The 27,500-nt window shown below is 29.4% G+C and overlaps 1 protein-coding gene across 1 annotated transcript in view; it reads left to right on the plus strand.

The window, feature by feature from the left end:
• LOC119580009 overlaps positions 1-27,500 on the plus strand; it is a 35,151-nt gene that overhangs the window by 351 nt on the left and 7,300 nt on the right. The gene's annotated exons all lie outside the window — the stretch shown is intronic.

Here is a 27,500-nt window from a genome sequence, read left to right on the forward strand (position 1 = left end):
TGTTATTATTTCATTTTTATTATTTACGGATAAAAAATTGCAAAAAAAATTATTATAAGTAATAATTACAGTAATCGTACTAATTAGATAATGATTAAATAACTATTTAAATCGTTATTATTGTTATTATTATTGTTATTACTATTATTATTGTTGTGGTTATTAGTATTATTGCAAAAATATATACTATAACTCCAATGATTGCAATAATAATGATAACAATTGCATAATGATGATAATAATTGCAATAATGATGATAATGATGATGATAATAATAATAATGTGATAATGATGATAATAACGATAATAATGATGATAATCATGATAATGATGATGATAATAACAGGAACATTCTCCATATATAATATAAAAAGGTAAAAGAAAAACATTCCCAAAAGTCGAAAAGCGGCAAAATCTAGCGAAATATAGCCTTTTGAGAGTATAGTCCAAAATGACGTTTTTTTCGATTTTTTTGGTGATTTCGGCAATTGTTAGGGTAATAATGATAAGAATTACCAGAATTGTATTAATCATAACAATAATGATGATAAAAGTGAGAATAAAGAGAATTTTTGATAACATTTGAATATTATTATTATTATTATTATTATGATGATGATTATTATTATTATTATTATTGTTATTATTACTATTATCTTAATTATTAGTATTATTGCCAAAAATATATTATAACTGTAATAATAACAATAATAATAATAATATAATAATAATAATGCTGTGGTTATATATTGTTATTATATTATTATTTGTTTATTATTATCATTATTATTATTTGTACTGGTAGTATAATTGCAAAAACAATTATTATAGCAGTAATAATTACAGTAATAACGATACTAATTAAGATAATGATATAAATAATATTATAAAATCGTTATTATTGTTATTATTATTGTTATTACTATTATTATTGTTGTGGTTATTAGTATTATTGCAAAATTATACTATACTCCAATGATTGCAATAATAATGATAACAATTGCAAAATGATTTATAATAATGCAATAATGATGATAAAATTGCAATATGATGATAATGATGATGATAATGATGATCTGAATATGATACGAAATATGGATGATAATCGCTTATAATGATTATGATAATAACAGGAATTGTCCTCCAATATAATAATATACCAAAGGTAAAAGAAAACATTTCCCAAAAGTCCGAAAAAGCCGCAAAATCTAACGAAATTAGCCTTTTGAGAGTAATACTCTAAAATGACTTTTTTTTTTCGATTTTTCTTTGGTGATTTCGGCATAAATATTATGGTAATAATGATAATAATTACCATAATGTATTAATCATAACATAAGTGGAGAATAAAAAGAATTTTGATAACATTTTGAATATTATTATTATTATTATTATTATTATTTTATTATTTTATCATATGATTATGAATTATTATTAATTATTAATTATTATTACTAGTTGATCTTAATTATTAGTATTATTGCCAAAATAATATATTATAACTGTAATAATACCCAGAATACTAATAATTAATAATAATAAGAATGTAAATCTATGGTTATAATATTTGTTATAGTATTATTATGTTATTATTCTCATTATTAATTCAGTTTGTACTGGTAGTATAATTGCAAAATATTATTATAAAGTAATATTAAAGTAATAACGATACTAATTAGAGAAAAATGATATAAATAATTATTATAAATCGTTATATTGTTATTATTATTGTTATTACTATTATTATTGTTGTGGTTATTGGTATTATTGCAAAAATATATACTATGAACTTTCCAATGATTGGCAATAATTTTTAAAAGATAACACATTTGGCAAATAATGATGAATAAATTGCAATAATGATGATAATGATGATGTAATTGATGATGAATGATGATAATGATGATGATAACGATAATAATGATGATAATTCATGATAATGATGATGATAATAACAGGAATGGTTCTCCATATATAATATAAAAAGGTAAAAGAAAACATTCCCGAAGTCAAAAAAAGCGGCAATCTTGCGAAATATAGCCTTTTGAGAGAAACTCCAAAATGACTTTTTTTCGATTTCTTTGGTGATTTCGACAATTTATTAGGGAATAATGATAATAATTACCAATTTGTATTCATCATACATAATGATGATAAAAGTGAGAAGAAAGAGAATTTTGATAACATTTGAATATTATCATTATTATTATTATTATTATTATTCTTATTATTATATTAGTATTATTTTTATTATTATTATTATTAATTATTACTATTATCTTCATTATTAGTATTATTGCCAAAAAATATATTATAACTGTAATAATAACAATAATATAATAAGTATATAATATAATAATAATCATGCTAGTTGGTTATATATTGTTATTTGTTTATTATTGTTTTATTATCTTATTTTTTTTGTACTGTAGTATATTGCAAAAATGATTATTATTACGTGAATAATTACAGTAATGACGATACTAATTAGATAATGATATAAAATATTATTATAAAATCGTTATTATTGTTATTATTATTGTTATACTATTATTTTTGTTGTGGGATATTAGTAGCAATTGAAAAAATATATACTATAACCCATGATTGCATAACAATAATAACAATTGCAATAATGATATAAATTAATTGGCAATAATGATGATAATGATTCTGATAAATCATGATAATGAATGATAATAACAGGAATTGTCTCCATAATAAATATAAAAAGGTAAATAAAAACATCCCAAAAGTCGAAAAAAGGCAAAATCTGCGAAATATAGCCTTATTGAGAGTAATTCTCCCAAAATGACGTTTTTTTTTCGATTTCTTTGGTGATTTCTGGCATTATTAGGTTAATAAATGATAATACTTACGCAGAGCTGTTATTAATCATAAAAAACAATAATGATGATAAAAGTGAGATAGAGAATTTTGATACATTGAATATTTTATTTATTATTATTATTATTATTTCTTATTATTATTATTATTACTATTTCTTAATTTATTATATTATTGCCAAAAATATATTATAACTGTAATAATACCATATAATATTAATTATACTATAATAATAATAATTCTATGGTTATATAGCGTTATTAGTATTAGCATTGTTATTATTATTATTATTATGAGTATTATTAGTTGTAACTTTGTATAATCGCAAAATAATTACTATAACAATATACTTACAGTAATTATCGATACTAATTAAGATGTTGGAATATAAATAAGTATTATAAAATCGTTATTATTGTTATTATTATTTTATTACTATTAATATTGTTGTGGGTTATTAGTATTATTGCAAAAATATATCTATAACTCCACTGATTGCAATAATATGATAACATTGCAATAACTGATGATAATAATTGCAATAATGATGATAATGATGATGATAATGATGATAATGATATAATGATGCATGCTACGATCATAATAATGATAATCATGCTAATGAATGATGATAATACAGGAATTGTCTCCATATATAAATATCAACCGGTAAAGAGAAAACATTCCCAAAGGCTAAAAAGCGGTAAAAATCTAGCGAAACATATATAGCCTTTTGAGAGTATACTCTCAAAATACGTTTTTTCGATTTCTTTGGTGATTCGGCAATATATGGTAATAATGGTAAGAATTACCAAAATTGTATTAATCATAACATAATTGATGATAAAGTGAGAATAAATAGAATTTTGATACATTTGAATATTATTATTATTATTATTTGAGTATTATTATTCTTATTTATTATTATTAGTATATAGTTATTATTATTATTATTTATTATTATTATTATTATTACTTTATCTTAATTATTTGTATTATTGCCAAAAATATATTATACTGTAATAATAACTAATACTAATAAGAAGATAATACTAATAATAATAATGCTAGTGGTTATAATATTGTTTATTAGTCTTATTATTGTTATTATTATATTATTAGTATTATTTTGTAACTGGTAGTATAAATGCAAAAATAATTATTATAACAGTAATAATGACAGTAATACGATACTAATTAAGATACTGATATAAAATATTCTTATAAAAATCGTTATTATTGTTTATTATTATGTGTTATCACTATTATTATTGTTTTGGTTATTAGTATTATTGCAAAAATATATCTAAATAACTCCAATGATTGCAATAATCATGATACAATTGCAATAATGTGATAATAATTGCATATTATGATAATGATAATGATGATAATGATTATAATGATGATGAATAACGATATAATGATGATAATCATGATAATGATGAGGATAATAGACAGGATTGTCTCCATTATAATATAAAAAAGGTCAAAGAAAAACATTCCCAAATTTCGAAAAGCGGCAAAATTAGGCGACATCTAGCCTGTTGAGAGTATACTCCAAAAGGACGTTTTTTTTCAATTCTTTGGTGATTTCGGCAATTATTGGGTATAATGAGATATTACCAGAATTGTATTAATCATAACATAAATTTGGGGATGATAAAAGTGAGAATAAGAGATTTTTGATAACATTTGAATATTATTATTATTATTAGCATTATTATTTTATTTTTTTATTATTTTATCATTATTATTATTATTACTATTATCTTATTATTAGTATTATTGCCAAAAAATATATTATAACTGTAATAGTAACAGAATAATAATAAGTATGAATAATAATAATAATAATGCTAGTGGTTATAATATTTTGTGTATTTATTATTATTGTTATTCTTATCATTATTATTATTTGTACTGGTAGTATAATGCAAAAATAATTATTAGAACGTAATAATTACAGTAAATAAAAACGAGACTAATTAAGAGAATGATATAAATAATTATAGAAATCGTTATTATTGGTATTATTATTGTTATTACTATTATTTTGTTGTGGTTATTAGTATTATTGCAAAATATATACTATAACTCCCAATGATTGCAATAATAAATGATAACAATTGCAATATTATGAATAATACTTGCAATACTGATGATAAATGATGAGATATGAGGATAATGATGATAATGATGATGATACTATAATACTGATGATAATCATGTAATAGATGATGATGATAAAACAGGAATTGTCTCCATATATAATATAAAAAAGGTAAAAAAAAACATTCCCAAAGTCGAAAAAGCGGCAAAATCTAGCGAAATAATAAGCCGTTGAGAGTATACTCCAAATGACGTTTTTTTTCGATTTCTTTGTGATTTCGGCAATTAATTTAGGGTAATAATGATATACTTACCAGAATTGTATTAATCATACAATAATGATGAAAAAGTGAAAATACGAGAATTTTTGATAACATTTTGAATTTAATATTACTATTATTAGTATGATTATTATTATTATTATATTATTATTAATTATTATTATTATTATTATTATTATTAGTATTATTACAATATCTAATTATTAGTATTATTGCCAAAAATTATTATAACTGTTAATAATGACAATAATAATAATAATAATATAATAATAATAATATAATAATGCTAGTGGTTTATAATATTGTTTTTTTTGTATTATTATTGTTATTATTATCATTCTTATTATTTGTACGGTAGTATAATTGCAAAAATAATTATTATAACAGGAATAATTACAGTAATAACGTTACTAATTAAGATAATGATATAAATAATTATTATAAAATCGTTATTATTGTTATTATTATTGTTATTACTATTATTATTGTTTTGATCATTAGTATTATTGCAAAAATATATACTATAACTCCAATGATTATAATAATAATGATAACAATTGCAATAATGATGATAATAATTGCAATAATGATGATAATGATGATGATAATGATGATAATGATGATAATGATGATAACGATAATAATGATGATAATCATGATAATGATGATGATAATAACAGGAATTATCTCCATATATAATATAAAAAAGGTGAAAGAAAAACATTCCCAAATGTCGAAAAAGCGGCAAAATCTATCGAAATATAGCCTTCTGAGTGTATACTCCAAAATGACGATTTTTTTTTCGGATTTCTCTTTGGTTGATTGCGGCAATTATTAGGGTACTAATTGCATATATTATTACCAGAATTGTATTAATCATAACAATAATGATGATAAAAGTGAGATAAGAGAATTTTGATAACATTTTGAATATTCTTATTATTATTATTATTATTATTATTATTATTATACCATCATCACTATTTTTATTATTATTACCAATATTACTAAATGTCTTAGTATTATTGCCAAAAAGAATATTATAACTGTAATAATAACAAGTAATGAAGAATAGTATTCATAATATAATATAATTAATGCTAAGTACGGGTTTATCATATTGTTATTAAGTATTATTTTTGTTATTATTACATTCATTTTATTTGTACTGTATATAATTGCGAAAATGATTATTATAAAAGTAATAATTGCAGGGTACTAACGACACTAATTAAGATAATGATATAAAGTATAGGACTTTATTATAAATTTTCGTCTAATCTTTTATTATTATTGTTTATTACTATATTATTAATTGTTGTGGTTATTCGTATTATATTGCAAAAATATACGTACTATAACTTCCAATGATTGCAATAATAATGATAACAATTGTGTGCAATCAGATGTGTTTGATTGTAATAATGCAATGATTGATGATATGATAATATAATGATGATAATCATGATGATACGATAATAATGATGAATATCATGATAATGAGGATGTAATAAGCAGGAATTGTCTCTCATTTATATTATTAAATCGGGTAAAATTAGAAAACATTCCCCAAAAGTCGAAAAAGCGGCAAAATCTATCGAAATTATACCTTTTGATGGTTATACTCAAATGAGACCTTTTATTTCGATTTCTTTGGTTGATGTTCGGCAATTATTAGGGTAATAATGATAATAATTAACCGAATTGTGTTTAATCTGATAACATAACCCAAATATGATGATAAATGTGAAGAATAAAAAGAATTATTTGATAACATTTGTTGGAATATGCAGTTATTATGAGTTAATTATTATTAGTTTTTTATTATTATTATTATTATTATTATTGGTTATTATTATTTTATTATTATTCATTCCTATTCTCCTTAGTTTATTTGCGTATATTATTGCCGACTAACCCATATATCCTCTAACTGTAATAATAACAATAATATAACTATTGATTAGAATGATAATATATCAATAATGCTCTATGGGTGTATACTATTGTTAGTAGTCAGTATTATTGTTATATTAATCGATTCATTATATTATTATTTTGTACTGGTAGTATAATTGCAAAAATAATTATTCCTATGCGACGAGGGAGACACGAGTTAATATTAACAGTAATAACGATACTTATTAGATAATGACATAAATAATTATTATGAAATAATACGTTATTATTGTTATTACTACTATTATTGTTGTGGTTATTAGTATTATTGCACAAAAAATATATAACTATACACTCTCCATGATTGCAATATAATGATAACAATTGCAATAATGATGGTAATAATTGAAATAAATGTCATGGGCTTCGCCTAAGGGAATGATGGATTAATGTATGATTGATCAACGATAATATGATGATAATCATAGATAATGAATGTACATGATAATAACAGGAATTTGTCTCCATACATATAACTATAAAAATGGTAAAAGAAGCAACATGTCTCAAATGGGTCGAAAAGCGGCAAATAATCTAGTCTGAAAATTAGCCTTTTGAGAGTATACACTCCAAAATGACGTTTTTTCAATTTCCGTTTTGGCGTGATTTCGTGGCAATTATAGGGTAATATGAACAATACTTACCCCGAATTTGTATCATACACATCATTCAGTACATAATGATGATAAAAGTGTGAGACAATAAGAGAATTTTGCATAACATTTTGAATATTATTATTTTATTATTATTATTATTAATTATTATTATTATGATTTGTATTACTATTATCTTATATATTAGATTATTATTGGAGCCGAAATCAAACAGTATTATTATCGACTGTAGTATATAACAATAATAATAATACGTATGGCATAATCAATAATATTACTAATGCTAGTGGTTATAATATTGTTCGTAGTATGTATTTATTGTATATTATTATCATTATTATATATTTGTAACTGGTAGTATAAATTTGCAACAAATAATTATTATACACGTAGATAATTGATCGAGTACTCTATAACTCGATAGCTAATTAAGATACATGACTATATAATAATTTTATAAAAATCGTTATTTATTTGGTTATCAATTATTGTGTTATTACACTAATTTATTATTGTTTGTGGTTATTAGTATTTCATGCAAAAAATATATATCTCTAGCTTTCACGTTAGCCCCTTCCCCCAAAATGATTGCAATAATATATGATTAACAATTGAATAATTTGAGGATAATAATTGCACATACATTTAAATTTTGGATAAGTGACTTGTCATTGATCTTAATTTTGTTATGATAATGATGATAACGATTACTCTGATGATAAATCATGGATAGACTTAATGATGATAATACACAGGAATTACTCTCATATTTAGCATAACTATCAAGACTATCATGGTAACAGAAAAAACATTCCCAAAAGTCGAAAACGCGCTCAAATCTAGCGAAATATAGCCTTCTAGTGTATACTCCAAAATGACGTTTTTTCGATTTCTTTCTTTGGTGATTCGGAATTTTTTAGGGGTAATATGAGAATTATTACCAGATTGTATTAATCTACATAGATGATGAATAAAAGTGGAATAAATAGAATTTTGATAACTTTGATTATTATTATTAAGTATCTAATTATTACTTATTATTATTACTGTATTACATGTATTATTTATTATTATTTATATTATTTATGATTAGTATTTACTATTTATCTTCCATTATATTCGTATTATTGCAAAAATATATTATCACTGTAATAATAACAATAATGAAATAATAAGTATGAATAGTTAATAATATAATGTCTAGCGGTTATAATCTATGTTATTAGTGGACATTCTATTATTGTTATTATTATTTCACTTATTATTATTTTGTTACTGGTAGTATAATTGCAAAAATGATTATCATAACAGTAATAATTACGAGTGTAATAAATGACTCTAACGATACTATTAAGATAATGAATATACATTATATAAATCGTTATTATTGTTATTATTCTGGGTTATACTATTATTATTGTTGTGGTTATTAGTCTTATTGCAAAAATATATACTATACTCCATGATTGCAATAATAATGATAACAATTGCAATCTGATGATAATATTGCAATAATGATGATAATGATGATTATAATGATGATAATGATGAGGATTCACGATAATAATGATGATATCATGATAATGATGATGATATAACAGAATGTCTCCATATATAATATTAAAAAGGTAAAGAAAAACATCCAAAAGTCGAAAAAGCGGCAAATCTAGCGAAATATACCTTTTGAGAGTATACTCCCAAATTGACGTTTTTTTTTTTTTTTCGATTTCCTTTGTGATTTCGGCAATATTAGGGTAATAATGATAATAGATTACCAGATTGTATAATCATGAACACAGAAGATGATAAAAGTGAGAAATAAAGAGAATTTTGATACATTTTAATATTATTATTAATTAATATTATTATTATTATTATTATTTATTATTATTATTCATTATTATTATTATTATTATTTTATTATTATTACTATTATTATATTATTATTATTATTATGCCATATTATTACTTATTATCTTAATTATTAGTATTATTGCCAAAAAATATATACTAACTGTAATAATAACACTAATTAATAATAAAGTATAATAATAATAATAATAATGCTAGTGGTTATAATATTGTTATTAGTATTATTTATTTGTTATTATTATCATTATTATTATTTGTGCTACTAGTTATATATTGAAAACAATAATTATTATAGCAGTAATAATGCAGTGAATAAACAGAGCTAATTAGATAATGAATATAAATATATATTATAAAATCGTTATTATTGTTATATATTTTGTTATTACTATTATTATGTGTTGTGGTTAGTATATTATTGCCAAATTCTAGACTATACCTCCAATTATTGCAATAATAAATAATGATAACATTGCAATAATGATGATGATAATATTCAATAATGATGATAATGATAGGGATAATGTGCTATGATGATATGATGATGATAACGATAATAATGATCGAAATCATGGATAGTGATGATGATAATAACAGTAATTGTCTCCATATATATATAAAAAAGGTAAAGAAAAACATTCCCAAAAGTCGAAAAATGCCGGCAAAATCTCGCCGAAATATTGCCTTTTGAGAGTATACTCCAAAAGACGTTTTTCGATTTCTTTGTGATTTCGGGCAATATTAGGGTAATAATGAGATAATAATTACCGAGAATTGTATTACAATCATAACAATACTGATGATAAAATGAGAATAAAGAGAATTTTGATAACATTTGAATATTATTATTATTATTATTATTATTATTATTTTATTATTATTATTTATTATTATTATTCTTATTATTATTAATTATTATTATTATTATTATTACTATATCCTAATTATTAGTATTCATTGCCAAAAAATATATTCTCAACTGTAATAATAACCAATAATAATAATAAGGTAAGCATAAATAATATACTAATGCTAGGGTATAATATTGTTATTAGTATTATTATTTTATTATTATCAGTTTATTATTTGTACTGGAGTATAATTGCAAAAAGAATTTATTTAACAGTATAATTACAGTAATAACGATACTAAGTAGATAATAATATAAATTAATTATTATAACATCGTTTATTGTTGTTTATTATTATTGTTATTACTATTATTATTGTTGTGGTTTCTTTATATATGCAAAAATATATACTATAACTCACATGATTGCAATAATAATATAACAATTGCAATAATGATGATAATAATTGCAATAATGATGATAATAATTGCAATAATGATGATAATGATAATGATGATAATGATGATGATAACGATAATATGATGATTCATGATAATGATATGATATAACAGGAATTGTCTCATATATAATATAAAAAGGTAAAGAAAAACATTCCAATGTCGAATAGCGGCAAAATCTAGCGAAATATAGCCTTTTGAGAGTAAACTCCAAAAATGACGTTTTTTTGTTTTCCTTTTATTTTCTTTGGTATTTCGGCAATTATTAGGTAATAATGATTCATAATTACTCAAATTGTATTAATCATAACAATAATGTATGATAAAGTGCGAATAAAGAGAATTTTGATAACATTGAATATTTTTATTATTATATTATTATTTTATTATTATTTTTATTATTTTATTATTTTATTACTATTATCTTAATTATTAGTATTATTGCCAAAAATATATTATAACTGTAATAATAACATAATAATATAAGTATAATAATAATAAATAATAATACTGCTAAGTGGTTATAAATTGTTATTAGTATATTATTGTCATTATTATCATTTATTATTATTTGTACTGGTAGTTAATTGCAAAAATAATTACTTATACAGTAATAATTACAGTAAAACGATACTAATTAAGAGAATGATATAAATAAATTATTATAAAATCGTTTACTTGTGTATTACTATTATTATTGTTTGGTTATTAGTAAGTATTGCACAATATATACTATACTCCAATGATTGCAATAATAATGATAACAATTGCAATATTGATGATAATAATTGCAATAATGATGAGTGATGATGATAATGATGATATGATGATCGATAACGATAATAATGATGATAATCATGATAATGATGATGATAATAACAGGAATTTCTCTCCATATATTTAAAAAAAGGTAAAATGCAATAAACATTCCCAAAATTCGAAAAGCGCAAAATCTAGAAGCGAAATATAGCCTTTTGAGAGGATACTCCAAACTAACGTTTTTTTTTTTTTTTTCGATTTCTTTGTTGATTTCGGCAATATTAGGGAATAATGATAATAATACCAGAATTGTATTAATCATAATCAAATAATGATGATAAAGTGATAATAAAGAGAATTTGATAACATTTGATTATTATTATTATTATTATTATTATTATTATTATTATTATTAATATTAGTATTATTATTATTAATTATTATTAACTATTACTCTTATCTTAATTCTTAGTATTATTGCCAAAAATATATTATAACTGTAATAAAACAATATAATAATAAGTATAATAATATGATAATCAATAATGCTATGGTTATAATATTGTTATTAGTAGGATTAATTGTATATTATCATTATTATATTTGTACTGGAGTATAATCGGAAAAAATAATTATTATAGCGTTAAATAATTACTAGTGTGTACATAGATCGGTAGCGCCGTGCACGCCTATTGGCGTGACTAGTCCGTAACTATACCCGTAGCCCGACGGGGACGCCTAAATACACGTCGCAATTTTTATCCCTGTATGATATAATGTTTTTGAGCTATTTTGTATAATATAAAAGTTTAATATGCTTAATATGCTTTATTACAAATATATGTGTATGAATTTGTTTAGTTCGATATACGTTGTTTATCTTTATTGTCGTGTTTGTGCTTTGTTCGACGTGTTTTTCTGCTAAGCGGTCCGCTCCGCCTATACGCGTGAGTTAGTGGACCCTCCCGATGGTACGTCCTCTAGCGTGCTAAATCGTGTAATACATCTAACCTTTCCCCCGACGGGGACGCCTACAACACGTGCAATTTGTTCGTACAGTGACGGGAGAGGCGGTCCATTGCGTAAAGTATTTAAAAGGGGAAGTAAGTTGTGTGGCAGCATGTGAAAGGGTGTGAGTGTGGTGGTAAGTGTGTAAGGACTCGTATACGGTGACTAGGGTTAGAGGCACGGTCCATTGCAGTAAGTCATTTGAACAGGGAGAATGTAAGTTGTGTGGCAGCATGTGAAAAGGTGTGAGGTGTGGTTGTGTAAAGTGTGTAAGGGACTCATACACGGTGACGGAGAGAGGCTGATCGGTCATTCAGTAAGTAGGTTGAAAAAGGAAGAAGAAGTTGTGTGTCCGTATGTGATAAGTGTGTGTGTGGGTGTAAATTGACTCGTACGGTGTGACGGGGATAGGATGGTCCATTGGCCGTAAGTATTTGATATGAAAAGGGTAAGAAGTATTTTGTGTGTAGTATTGTGAAAGGGGATAAATGTGTGAGCGTGTGTAAAGTGTTGATCAATGGCTCGTACGGTTGGTGACGGGGTAGAGGCACGGTCATTGCAGGTAAGTATTTGAAAAGGAAGAAGTAAGTTGTTGTGGCAGTAGGTGAAAGGGGATATATTGTGAGCGTGTGTAAAGTGTGTAAGAGGACTCGTAAGTGATCGGGAGAGGACGGTCATGTGCAAGTTATTATTTGAAAAAGGAAGAACGTAAGTGCTTGTGTGGCAGTAATTTGAATCAAGGGCACTAAATAGTTTTGCAGCGTTGTGTAAAAGGAGGGTAAAAGGGACTCCTGCGGTGACGGGGGCGAGGACGGTCACCGAGGAATCCCGGTTTTGAAATGTTTTATTGGTATGTTCTCTTATTTTTTCTTCTCTGAAACCTACAACAGTCACTCAGCAAGTTTCTACCATGACGTTCGATGCTCCTCTATCATCGTGCGTACTTTGTGTCTGTGTGAGAATGAGAGCGAAGAGAGAGAGAGTCAGTAGCATGTGCGTGCGTGTTTGTGTGTGTGTGATCGTAGTGTGTGTGTGTGTGTGAGAGAGAGGAGATAGAGTAGAGAAGCATGTGGTGTGTGTGTGTGTGTGGGGTGTGTGTGTTTGAGAGAGAGTAGAAGAGAGAGAGCAGGTGCGTTGTGTGTAGGTTGTCTTCTGCATGTCTGCGTGGTGTCGCTGATTGATATGCGTGTGGAAGACGTGTCTCGCATTGTGCGTGTGTTTATAACGGTTGTAGATTTTCCTAGATCTTTTGGGTGACAATGATTGCCAGTAGAGTAGTTCAGCCATAGTTTACCACGTTTTCCCGAATTACCTCACGTGACCTCACGTGACCGACATGGCGAATCTGATTGGCTACCTGCCTCTGAAAACACATCGCAATAAAAAGGCTGCCGGACCCAGGAGTGGGGTGATAGTGTATCCTGGGCCATAAGTGAATAAGGCCCCGGCGCCAAGCCAGAGCTTCGCAAATCTCCAAGGAAGGGAAGGTAATCACGTGGATGGAAGAATTTTGCCTGTCGACAATGTCAAACAACCGTCTCTGTAAGCCCGCGCGCCGGCAACCAAGGATTTCCCCTGCTGTTCGGTGATCTCGTCGTTTCATCGACGTTGCGATGACCCCTCTCAGGCCTCGACGTCGGGAATCCGAACGTCTTGCGGAAGCCTCTAGGATCCTCTTCTATACTGGTGAGGTCATGTGTACAGGACGAAGAGATTATACACCAGGTCCTCTGAATGCCTTGATGCGGCTCAAGCGATCTCTCGGGTAAGTTTTTCCTTTTTTTTGACTTGTAAATCAAAACCTTGACTTTGTTTCTGTGACATACCAAGACTATTTCCACAGATTGAACTCACGTTTACCTTATGAGTCGTGTATTTTTTTTAACAGTGTCAAGTTGAAATCTCCATCTCGATTTGACGGTGACGACTCGGAATGGGAGGATCCGATTTCGATATCCAGGGTGGGTAAGGGTCGGGTGTGGACGACGACTCAGATGGAGATTTATGACCTATGTACCGCTGGTGGATACCTCTTTGGATGGACTTCCGACGATGCCCCTCATCAAGAATCGTCAGACGACATTGGGAGCGTAATGCTCCGGGGAACTCCCTCTTTTGTTGGTCGTAGAGGGGAATTTCGTTCGGAGACTAGGACATCAGGCGTCACTGCTTTCGAGGGGACCCCGTGAGGTGTGTAGAAAGAGGCACCCTTGAAAGATAGCTATCCGTGTGCTCGTTGTGCGTACCCATTTAGAGTGTTGTGTTTTTCCAACCGCGTGGTGTTCCAGAGGAGTTGTTTCAGACCATCGTGGATGCCGAGACGAATCGGTAAGTAAAACAATCTCTCTGTATATTCTGACTGAAAATACGTAATTTCTCCATGTCTTTTTTTTGATAAACCCCCTGATTTTACCAGTTATGTCTTTTTTTTCTGGCCAACCACAGGTATGTTCGATTACAGAACCCTGCTCGCACTCCGGCTTCATTCCCTATATTTACAAGGTGTGGCTGGGAAACACGGTGGTCGGGAAGTCGCTCCATGTCGGCTTTACGATTCCTGATGTCTTACCGTCGAAGGAGGGACCGAGAGTTGTGAATGGTGGTCGACTCTAGTTTGACCCGTTTGACAAGTGGTTCCTTTCGGGGCGGTGTTCTGCCAAGTTACGATTACCCAGCTCAGAGACCGCTTTCTGTCTAAGACACTATCGATGCCCTGCTCGACCTCCCGCGCTCCCACTTCGCTGATACCGAAGGGGAGCATCCCGCGGAGGAACAGCGTTGGGAACTGCGCCCTGTGTTTGACTGTACTTGGTAATCGTGTACGTAGCGATCCGGCCTTCGTCCCGAACTAAGAATCGTCGGCGTGTCGACGAGAGCTTAATGTGGAAGGTGGCGGCCTGGGAGTCGCTGACAGGGCGTCACACGTATCGTGCCCTCCAGGTTGCAATCTCGAGTCCAAGAGGGCTCTTAGTAGAGATCTGAAGGTCTAACAAGCTTTGTTGCCCGTCCGACGGTCCAGAGGCAGGTATATCGTGGCGGGCTCTGTGCCAGATCTACAGGGGGCAGGACGCGGGCGTATTTCCATCCAGCATGAAGGCCGTCACCGACCTGCTGGAAAGCAGATCTATTCGACAAGGGGTACTCAGGGTTGATACCGCCGACAACTGGTACACCTCCCGACTCTCTTCCAATTACCTGCATGCCAGGAAGACCAGTGCAGTTGGACTGTGCGTCTCACCGGCGTGGCATGCCCTCCGGTGACTCGTAAGTCAGGCGAGTGCGGGGACGGAAATCGCGACTTCCGGTCCAGCAAGACCGAGTGATGAATAGATCTGCCTTCACGTGTGGTGGAACCAGCGTCCTGTTACGAAGGCTTTTCTCTTTTTTTTACCCCCTTATTTTTCCCCCCCCTACCCGTTTGAATGCCCACGACCAGCAAGGTCGTTTACCCTGCCGCTCCAACCGCGCGAGGGGTGGGAGATGGATCGCAAGGCGCGTGTGCGAGTTGGTCAGTTGCCTACTACGCAACAACGGCATGAAAGATATTTCGTCGACCTCATCGGATCAGCTGGCGCAGTCATATCCAAACGACGAGGACGACCCGTCACAATGGTATAAGAAAGATTTTCTTCTACCTATTGGATATGACTACGACAACCGTCGTGCGGTGGGTGCTATCTGCCCCGGGGCCCTCGGACGGTATGACTTACTCAGTTTGAGTTCCGAAAGGAACTCGTTCGAGGATTGCTGCCGCATGGTAGGTAAAGCATCTGACCCTTTATTTTTTCTTATTTCTGATAAAGACTAATGTTATGTTCCAGTTTTTTTACATGTCCTTTTTTGTCTTAGCAGTCTTTTTTTCTTGCATCTATTTACAGCGTTCCCGTGCTCCCTCCGGTCGGATCCTCCATCAGGGCTCGCCACGAGAGGAGTTTCCCAGCATGGGCACACTGTGCCAGTTGACACATGTCCGGCGCTTGATGGCGCCGCCGTCCGGTGGCGTCGGTGTGTGCTCTGCTGGAGGAACCACCGGCGCAGGTACAGAGACCAGGGTGATGTGCCATGGGTTGCTGCGCGCAGCCTCACTTTTTTGTCCAACTCACCCTGTTTTCAGAGCCTATCCATGCCCGAAGGTCGTTCTGGCAACAGTTTGTAAATAGTGTCGAAATACATTTTATGTTACATACGTTTCTAGTGTATTTATTTATTGGAAAATAGAAAAAACACCGTTGGCTTTCAGGCAGTTCATGCCTGTGAAGGATAATTTGAAAAGAAAAAACACCGTGCTTTCAGGCATTTCATGCTTGAAGCTTGGATAAAGGAATATTGTCCCTAGTTTTCTATGTATTTATGCATTGTAACAATGGAATTAACACCGTGCTTTCATGCATTTCATGGCTGTGAAGATAATTGAAAATGACAAACTTTGATATCTTTATAGTAAGTACAATGTGTATATCATTGATCTATATCATATTCTATTTTATGCATTGTTTATGATAAATTTTGATAAACATAAAATTGAAGTTTTTACGCTATGTTTCGCACTCTCACGTCATAGACAAAAACTCATCGACTTTACAACCCTATACATTTGTGACTATACACGTAAATTGGACTTTATACTATAGTATGAATCAATAAATCTCGTTCATAAGGACATATAATAAAGATTCCAGTGAGTCTACAAACTTTGACATGTTTCCTTGAGAAAAAATACAAAAATCTTTACACGTTCGGTTACTCGCAAACGCAACCTGTATGAGTGCGGCGCTGACTTTCGCGTGTGCGTGATGAACGTGCCCCGTGCAGCGACGAGCGCGCGCTCCCTGCTTGACTAGAGTTGCCGACCTTCTATTTCCCGTCAAGTTAGGTTTACACATTGTTCCGACCCTCGGTAAGGGGATATATATATATATATATAATATATATTTAAATTATATATATATATTATATATGTATATATATATTATATATATATATATATATTTCCTGTATATATATATGTATATTTCTATACTTATATTATCAGATATTATATATATATATATATTTCTGTATATATATATGTATATATATATAGCTATATATATCTCTATATACTATATACGTATTTATATATAGAGAGAGAGATATATAGATATGATAGAAAGATATATGATAGAATATCTAGTATAATAGCTATATATTATTATATTATAGTCATAATATAGTTATATATATATGTAATAAATAATATATATATACATATATATATATATATACATAAATATAATGTATATATATATTTTATAGTATTGTATATCACTATATAAATGTATATATATAGTATATTATATATATATGTACTAAATATATATATATTTATTAATTGTATTATGTGCTTATGCTATATGATGTTATATGTAGATTCTTACTCGAGTTATATATATGGCATTATATATACTATTAACATGGTATATATATATATCTATATATATATATGTTATATGTTTCGTATAGTATACTTTATACTCCTATCCCATCTCTATATACTTAATATTCTATTAGTTCTATGTAGGTACTAGCTTTAATATGAATTAGACTATGTTATATATAGTAGATATATAATATATCGACATATTATCACTAATTTATGATCTAGTATATATATATAATTATATATATATATATACATATATATAGATGTACATAAATAAATATATAATTATATATATATAGATATATCTATATATATTTATATTTATATATATATATATATATGTTTACACACAAAAGGACAGACCACACAAGACGCACACAACACCCCACCTGAGCCACACACACACACATACAACCGCACACACATATGTATATATATATATATTAATATATATATATTATGTATAATTGATAATATATGTTATATGTACATATATATATATATATTTATATATATTATAATATATATATATATATATATATATATATATTATATTGTGTGTGTGTGTGTGTGTGTGTGTGTGTGTGTGGTGTGTGTGTGTGTGTGTGTGTGAACAATATGTAGTATGTGGTGTGTGTGACTATAATATAATTCTTGTGGTATATCGACTCTATCTATATATCTATATTATCTCTGTCTGAATACCCTATATATATATATATATATATATATTCTTATATGTATACATATCTCTATCTATATATATATATAGTTATATATAGTATCTCTAGTTATGTACATATATATATTATCTATCTATATATATGATATACATATATATATATATATATATATATCCTCATATATATTTATCTATATATATATTTATTTATTCACATATATCAATATAGTATTTATATCATATATATATATAATTATACATATATAATCAATATTATATATATATATAATATAGGGATCATAGTATATATATATTACTAAGTATATTTATAGTGTATCATAATCTATATATACGATATATGCTCATCTGGCGTTCTCCGAGTGAAATATAATAATAAGTATCAATAGTTATATATTATATATACAATTAGTTTACGTTACATATATACTGACTATTATATCTTGTAATAATGCTATATATAGATCTATACATATATATATATAATAGTATTTATGTAATATATATTAATATATATATATATATATATAGTATATCAGATAGATATAATAGTATAGGTAGTAACACGTATATATATAGTAATCTCATAGTACCGCTTAATCTATAATATATTTATTTGTACACTATAATATATAATTATTAATATTATATATATATAGTATATAATATCATATACGATATTATATAGTATATATACAGATATATATCTGTTGTGTGTGTGTGTTGTGTGTGTGTGTGTGATACATCTATATATATATATATATATAGATAATTATAATTACATTATATATATATCAATATCTATATCTATATACATATATATATGATATTATTTATGCCATATATATAGTATAGTGATTCTATATCTCATATTATTATATATATACTATATAATACTATTACTCGTAGATATATAGTATATGGCTTATCTGTATGGTGTTGTATGATTATATATATAGAGTAGTATATCTCATCTATATCTATTATATATGATATATATATTATATCTATATATATATATATATATATACATTTGTATATATAGATATACATAAATATATATATAATATATATTATATATATATAATATATATATATAATATATATATATATTATAGATATAATATACGTATATGTATGTATAAATATTTATATATATAGACATAGAAATAGGTATATTATATGTATAATATTATCCTATATATATATATATATATATAATATATATTATATATATATACTATGTGTATGATCACATGTGTGTATAGAGATGATATGACTAGATCTATATATACTTATATCTATATGTATATATATATATAATATACTTATATATATATATATATATATGAGTATATCTTATATATGTTATTATGATCCAATCAGTGGTATACTATATATATATATATATATTATTATATAATATATATAATGTATAGTATATGTGTATATATATCTCTATATATATATAAATAAATATATATATATATATAACAATATATATATATATTATAATATATATCTATATTGATTATATATATCTATATGTGATATCTATATATTATGAGTATAGTCTATGTACGTTCTTGTGTGTGTGTGTGAGTATGTGTGTGTGTGTGTGTGTGTGTGTGTGTGTGTGTGTGTGGTGTTGTGTGTGATGTGTGTGTGTGTGGCGTTGTGTTGTGTGCTTGCGTTCTTGTGTGTGTGTGTGTGTGTGTGTGTGTGTGTGTGTTGTCGTTGGTTTGTTGTGTGTGTGTGTGTGTGGGTGTGTGTTGTGTGTTTGTTGTGGTGTGTGTGAGTGATGTTTGTGTGTGGTTTTGTGTCTGTGATGTGTGTGTGTGTGTGTTTGTGTGTGTGTTGTATGTCTATATATATTTATATATAGATATATATATGATATATATATAGTTTGTAGATATAGTATATATATCATATGTATATATATAGTATAGTCAGCATGATATATATATTATATATTATATCTATAAGATAGTCAGTATAAATTAGGTATATTATAATATGTGTGGGTGTGTTGTGTGTGTGTGTGTGTTTGTGTGTGTGTGTTGATTGTGGTGTGTGTGTGTGTGTGTGCTGTGTGTGCGTGTGTGTGTGTGGTGGTCGTGTGTGTGTGTGTGCGTGTGTGTGCTGTTTGTGTGTGTGTGTGTGTGTCAGTGTGTCTATATATATATATATACTATATATTTATATATATATATCTATATGTGTGTGTGTGTGTGGTGTGTGTGTGTGTGTGTGTGTGTGTGTGGTGTGGTGATGTGTTGGTTTTGTGTGTGTGTGTGTGTGTGTGTTGTTGTATGTATAATGTATGTATAATATCTTTGCATTTTGCTGTCAATTTATCTTCTCTCTCTCTTGGCCTTCATATGCCACTTAGCTTTACAAAGCGATCACGGAACTAGTACTAATATTTACATTTAAGGCCACTGTATACGAATAGTAAGTCTAGCACAGTAATAACCTTTAGAATTAATATTGCAGATGTTGTATACAATCCCTCATGTCATTCTATAATATTACATACATACAATATATTTGTCATATATAACATTTGTAAAAATTAATTTAAAAACCTGCGACATGAGCACCCTTACATTGTAAAATATCAAAAAATAAGTAGCATTGCATCAGTATGAAAAATCACGTGTGGCAATGTTGGCACTTTATCAATTGTGAAAGCTCTGCAGTAACTTGGAGTTAACTGCAAACCATTTATAATATTTCCTTATGAGTGATTATAAATTGAGACATTACTGTTGTTGAAGTCACTCTCTGTGAACCGCTATTCATTATAGTGATGTTGACAAATGTGACAAGGTATTGAATTGAGAATGAATATCTTCATACCATACAAGAAATGATATTTGACCGGGTTTCAGGGAGTCAGTGGCGTCCCCTTCGTCTGACCGATGCACGCAATCGAAACAAAATACTCTCGTGGTATGTACATATTGGTGTGAAGGTATCATTCTCATTCATTCACTCTTCGTCTACACTATAACTTCTCTGTGATCAGTAAGTGATATATTGATCTTTTTTTATGTCAGGTCTTTAACTTTTTGATCACGTAATTGTATGGCCTTTTTCTCCTCACTTGTTGCATCAGCTAATTCATGTAAGCTATAACTAGCTATTATTAGATATGTGATATATATAATCATTATATGTTGTATATTCCTGTCGTAACGTCGCTTTTTTCTTATCACATATTAGTAGCTTTCTGACTTTTTTTTTTTTTTTGGGGTTGAGGTGGAAGGGGAGGGCTGTGTCAAATAGACACATTCTCCGTCAATACTAGATCCAAGGAGTATTTTTTATTAGAGTTTCTAAATTTGTCAGAGAAATTTAAATGACTTTTCGTGAAAAACCGTTCCTAAGGACCAGAACCGAAGACTGCAGCATCCTCGTAAAATCAATTTATTTTATACCATAAATGTGTTACTTGTGGAGCGGTATATACGTGACTAAAACTAGTTATCAGTAATATAGTTTATTGAAATTGTTATTATTTGACAAAATAAGGTTGGTTTTGCTCCAAGTAAATATAGACAAAAACACAACGTGGCAACGTCACACCACTGTTGGGCCACGTGATGCGACTCAATTTACACAACGCGTTCAGGTGTGGCCTCATGCCAGACGACGTAGGATATTCTAAATATTATCTTGTACAATTTTCAGTGAAAAGGGTGATTATTCTTATCGTATATAATACGTATATTATGTCTGTATGTCGAAAACTCATCACGTGTCTAGATATACTTACTCATACCAGAAGTATTATGTTTCAAAACTATTGTCAGACTATGTATGTTGAGATTTTAAGAAATCGTTCTAACTACCCTTGTTTACAGTTACGTCATGCCCGCTTATGTCGAACTCCGTTTTGCAAGCATAGAACTATCAAGCACACAATCAACTCGACCTATAAAGCTTACTATGAAACTCTTATTTAACAATTGACGCCCCGTTTTAACGAACAGTCCCCGCCTAGCATACCACCCTTGCCCACTTGGTACGCATTGCGTCAGCCTCAACAACAGTCCAGGGCAAGGTATGGTGTGAGAGGGGCAGTTGATACGTTTGATGTGGCAGACAGTAAAGGGATCTTGTAGTATACATGTAGGTGTGTTTTATTTTTTTTTTCTAGTTGTTTACATAAGGTTTTAGTTATAAATTACTGACATTATTTGTTATATATAATATAATATATATATATATAATATATATATAGTATATATATAGATATATATATATATATATGTATGTATGTATATTATATATTCATATATATAATATAATATATATATATATATATTAGTATAAATACACTATACATACCATATACACACACACACACACACACACACATGTCTGTGGTGTGTCTGTGCGTCTATGTGTGTGTGTGTATGTCTGTGTGTGTGTAAGGTCTGTGTGTGTGTGCGTCTGTTGTTGTGTGTGTGTGTGTGTGTTTGTGTGTGTGTGTGTGTGTTGTGTGTGTGTGTGTGTGTGTGTGTGTGTGTTGTGTGTGGTGTGTGTGTGTGTGTTGTAAAATATGCATATACAATATATATATATATATAGATATACTATATATATATATATATATATTGATATTACAGATGTATATATATTATATATAATTATATATAAATATATATATTCATTATATATATATATATATATATATATATATATTATATTTAAGAATAAATATGTATGGTCATATATAATATATATATATATATATATATATATATATATATATATATATATAGATATTATGTATATATATACAAATATATATATATAGTATATATATATATATATATATATATGTATGTATATATATTCTTGTATATATATATATGTGTTGTGTGTGTGTGTGTGTGTTTGTGTGTGTGTGTGTGTGTGTCTGTGTGTGTGTGTGTATGTAAACACATAAACCAACACACATCGCACATATATATATATATTATTATATATATATATACCTATATATCTATTATATCTATATATATATAACTACTAATATATATATATATAATATATATATAATATATAATAATATATATATATATTAATAAATAATATATCTCTCTCTAATATCTATATATTCTCTATATATATATATTATCTATATATATATCTCTGCTCTATATATATCTATATCTACTATATGTATATTTATCTATATATATATATATATATATATCTATCATCTAATATATATATATCTCTATCTCTCATATATAATATATATGCGTTGTGTGGCCAAGCCAGCCCAAAAGTCGTGCTGGTCCCAAGCCGGATAAAAATTGGATAAGGATTACTAAAAGGTCACGACCGGCACTCTCCGTGGAAAGGAACTGGGGAACCTACCACGTACTCACTCCAAGGAGCATCACAACAGAAACTACAATCAAGTATCATGCTGGTGATCACGGCGGGCTCAAACATTGAACCTACTTAAAAAAAAAAAAAAAAAAAAAAATGTATGTATGTATATTATCCTATTTATACTACGTACGCATACACCCACCGTCACACACACGCACGCATGCACGCACGCGCGCGCACACATAACACCGCACGTGTGTGTATATACATATATATATATAAATGTGTATAATATTATATGTATAATATATATATGTATGTATATTATACAGGTTGTATTATAATGTATGTATATATATATATAATTATATATAATCTAAATATATATATATTATATATATATATTATACATATATATACACACATGTATAAATTATATATATATATTATATCATATATATATATATATATATGTATATAAGTATATGATATGTATATGTTATGTAATATGTGTGTGCGTGTGTGTTTATTATTTATTCATTCATTTATTTATGCATTTGAACATCTAGCTACCTGTATATCTGCCCTTATATTAGCCAAGCGTTAATCCCTAGGACAGACACCGTACACTAACCCCTCAAAATGCCTTCATAGTAAATTTTCTCTCTCTTTCTTTTCAAGGGCATGACAGCAACAGCGTCAAGTGGCTGAAATCCTGCTGACCGAGAAGCGACCATTTCCACGTCGCCTACGAGCACGGCACCAGGAAGGTCGTTTATGGGATGACGATCAACACGACGAAGGCTCTGAAGGAGGAGGAGGTCAGGCTATCCCTTCAGCCACTCAGGAGGTTGGGGCATCGTTCTTTTAGCTTTGGGGGGCGTGTGTATTTATATATCGTGGTGTATTTTGTGTGTGTTTGTGTTTGTGTGTGTGTTTGTGGTGGTGTTGTGTTTGTGTTTTGTGTGTGTGTGTGTGTGTGTGTGTGTTGTTTGTGTGTGTTTGTGTTTGTGTGTGTGTTGTACACGTATACATTATGCGTCAGCGGAGAGAGAGAGAGGGAATATCGAGATAGGGGATCACTTTATAATTCAACATTCTTATATGTATTTCTAAAATAGGCTTTCGCTAGATAAGAGATGCGATTATCTTTTCTTTTTTTCCAGAAAGCACCCACCTCTAAGAATAGGTCTCCAGCGACGGAGATGGCACCGTGTGTTTTGTGACCAGATGATAGTAGTCCTAAGACTTTAAGGTGAGATGCTTTTTGTAAAAAGATAGGTATTTATACTCATATCATATATATGTGTTGATGTAGATGTGAGGTGCTTTGTATGTATATGTAAGGTAATTTTTGTATAATGCACTGGTGTGAGTAATAAATTTTGTTGAGTGGTGTTTCTTAATTAGGTGTTTTAATACTTATGTCTGTTTAATGTGTATTTTCAGTTCAATGTACACTCACTTTGCTATCATGAAAAATTTGGCATATTAAGTCCTTAATTCTCCCCATGCAGGTAGTGCCACGAAGGGACAAGTATAGTGGAGGAGATCGAGAAAGTGAGTAAGGAAGGCCTCCAGAACGTCGAACCGAACCTCGTGGGTGCTCAGGCTGATCCCCCGTGGTGAGGACGTCCCTTGCGCTGTTACCAGGGCTAGGTCTGGCGCTTCCCACACCAGTACGATGTCATTTTCACAGGGCATCAAGCCATAGCTGATGTCAAGGGCGCCATGATGTTTGTCGTATCGCTGTTGGAATTTATCAATGACTTATGAATGGGAACACTATCGAGGAAGAGGAGAGGAAGGTGAGGCCTTTCAGGAAGGACAATCTGGGAACTGAAGCAGCGTCAAGCAGAAGTTGGAGAAGGATCCGCAGCGGCACTTGAGCGACCTCTAATTCTTCAAGCAGAGTCTCCCCATCTCCAAGCCCGACCCCTTGTCCCTCCTTCAAAGCTTTTCCTCGACCCTACGGGCGTCATTCCGGCCACCAGACACGTAGCCCGCGCCGTCGGATTCCCACGTCAACCAGGAATTTACAGAAGAAGTGCAAAATTCACGGGTCACTCTCAACAGCGTGATTGTGGCTCGCTCACGTCGCCATGATAGGAGCTCTTAAAGGAAGCTGGGCTTTCTCAGCAGTCCTACACCATCCGCAGCTGCACGCCGTCACTTAGGACGGTATCTTGAAACGCACGCCCCTAGTGCTGTAGTTGGCTACGTGCCTTCCTGCTCCTCCACGCCGCAGACGTGGATACGAACGCCCAGGCAAATCTTCTGGCAATACTGCAAGAAAATCAACCAAGACTGAATGAAAGCCTGCGCTCGGGGCTCCCGCTGGATCAACAGAAGATGCTGAAGCAGATGATGCACCCGAACGCTTTCCTGAAACAGAGTTTCAGGACGGATTCACTGGTGGTTCACAAAGACTTCGGTGTTACGCAACGTGGGCAGCTCCCTACCGTAGAACCAGGTCCGATGACAACATCCTCATCACCCCCGACGTCGCCCTCCTACAATTTCTGCACCAGTTCGTTCATATGAATCTGTTCCAAGTCTCAACGTTCAGAGTCCGTTGCATCTTCCACCATGAGTTCTGCAACTATTATTTGCAGATTAGACGGCGCTTCTTTTGCAGATGCCTCATGTTGGTCCTGCAAGAAGTCATGACATCTCCAATTTATGATCTTGGGATTTATTTGTCGATTTCTATGTAGGTGATCAAACTATTGAGGATGATAAACATGGAAAATCGTCTGGGTACAAAAGAATGAGCAGTAGGATTTTGTATCTTCGTGAGGCAGTATTTTCTTGTTAGTTATATACGAAATTACTAACATTTCAGTATTTTTATTCTCCTTTAAAATAATTTATAATAAAAACAAAATTAAATTAAAAATGTGAGAAATAGTCTAAAATACTGGAGAAGCCATAACACATCTCGTAACAATCTTCACTGGCGTATACACACAGTCGGGGCACACACCACATATATATATATATATATATATATATATTTATATATTATAATTATATATACATATATATACATATATATATTTTTATTTTTTTGTGAGTGTTACAATAATTACACAACTACAAAATCATACATCATACAACATACTACATACTATATATAATATATATATAATATAGATATATATTATATAATATATTATACATATATTAATATATATATATATGTATTATTTGTGTGAGTGTCTACATATATATAACACATACATACATACAACATACAT

This window comes from Penaeus monodon, chromosome 13 (genome assembly GCF_015228065.2).
Source record: "Penaeus monodon isolate SGIC_2016 chromosome 13, NSTDA_Pmon_1, whole genome shotgun sequence".
In the NCBI taxonomy this organism is placed as follows: domain Eukaryota; kingdom Metazoa; phylum Arthropoda; class Malacostraca; order Decapoda; family Penaeidae; genus Penaeus; species Penaeus monodon.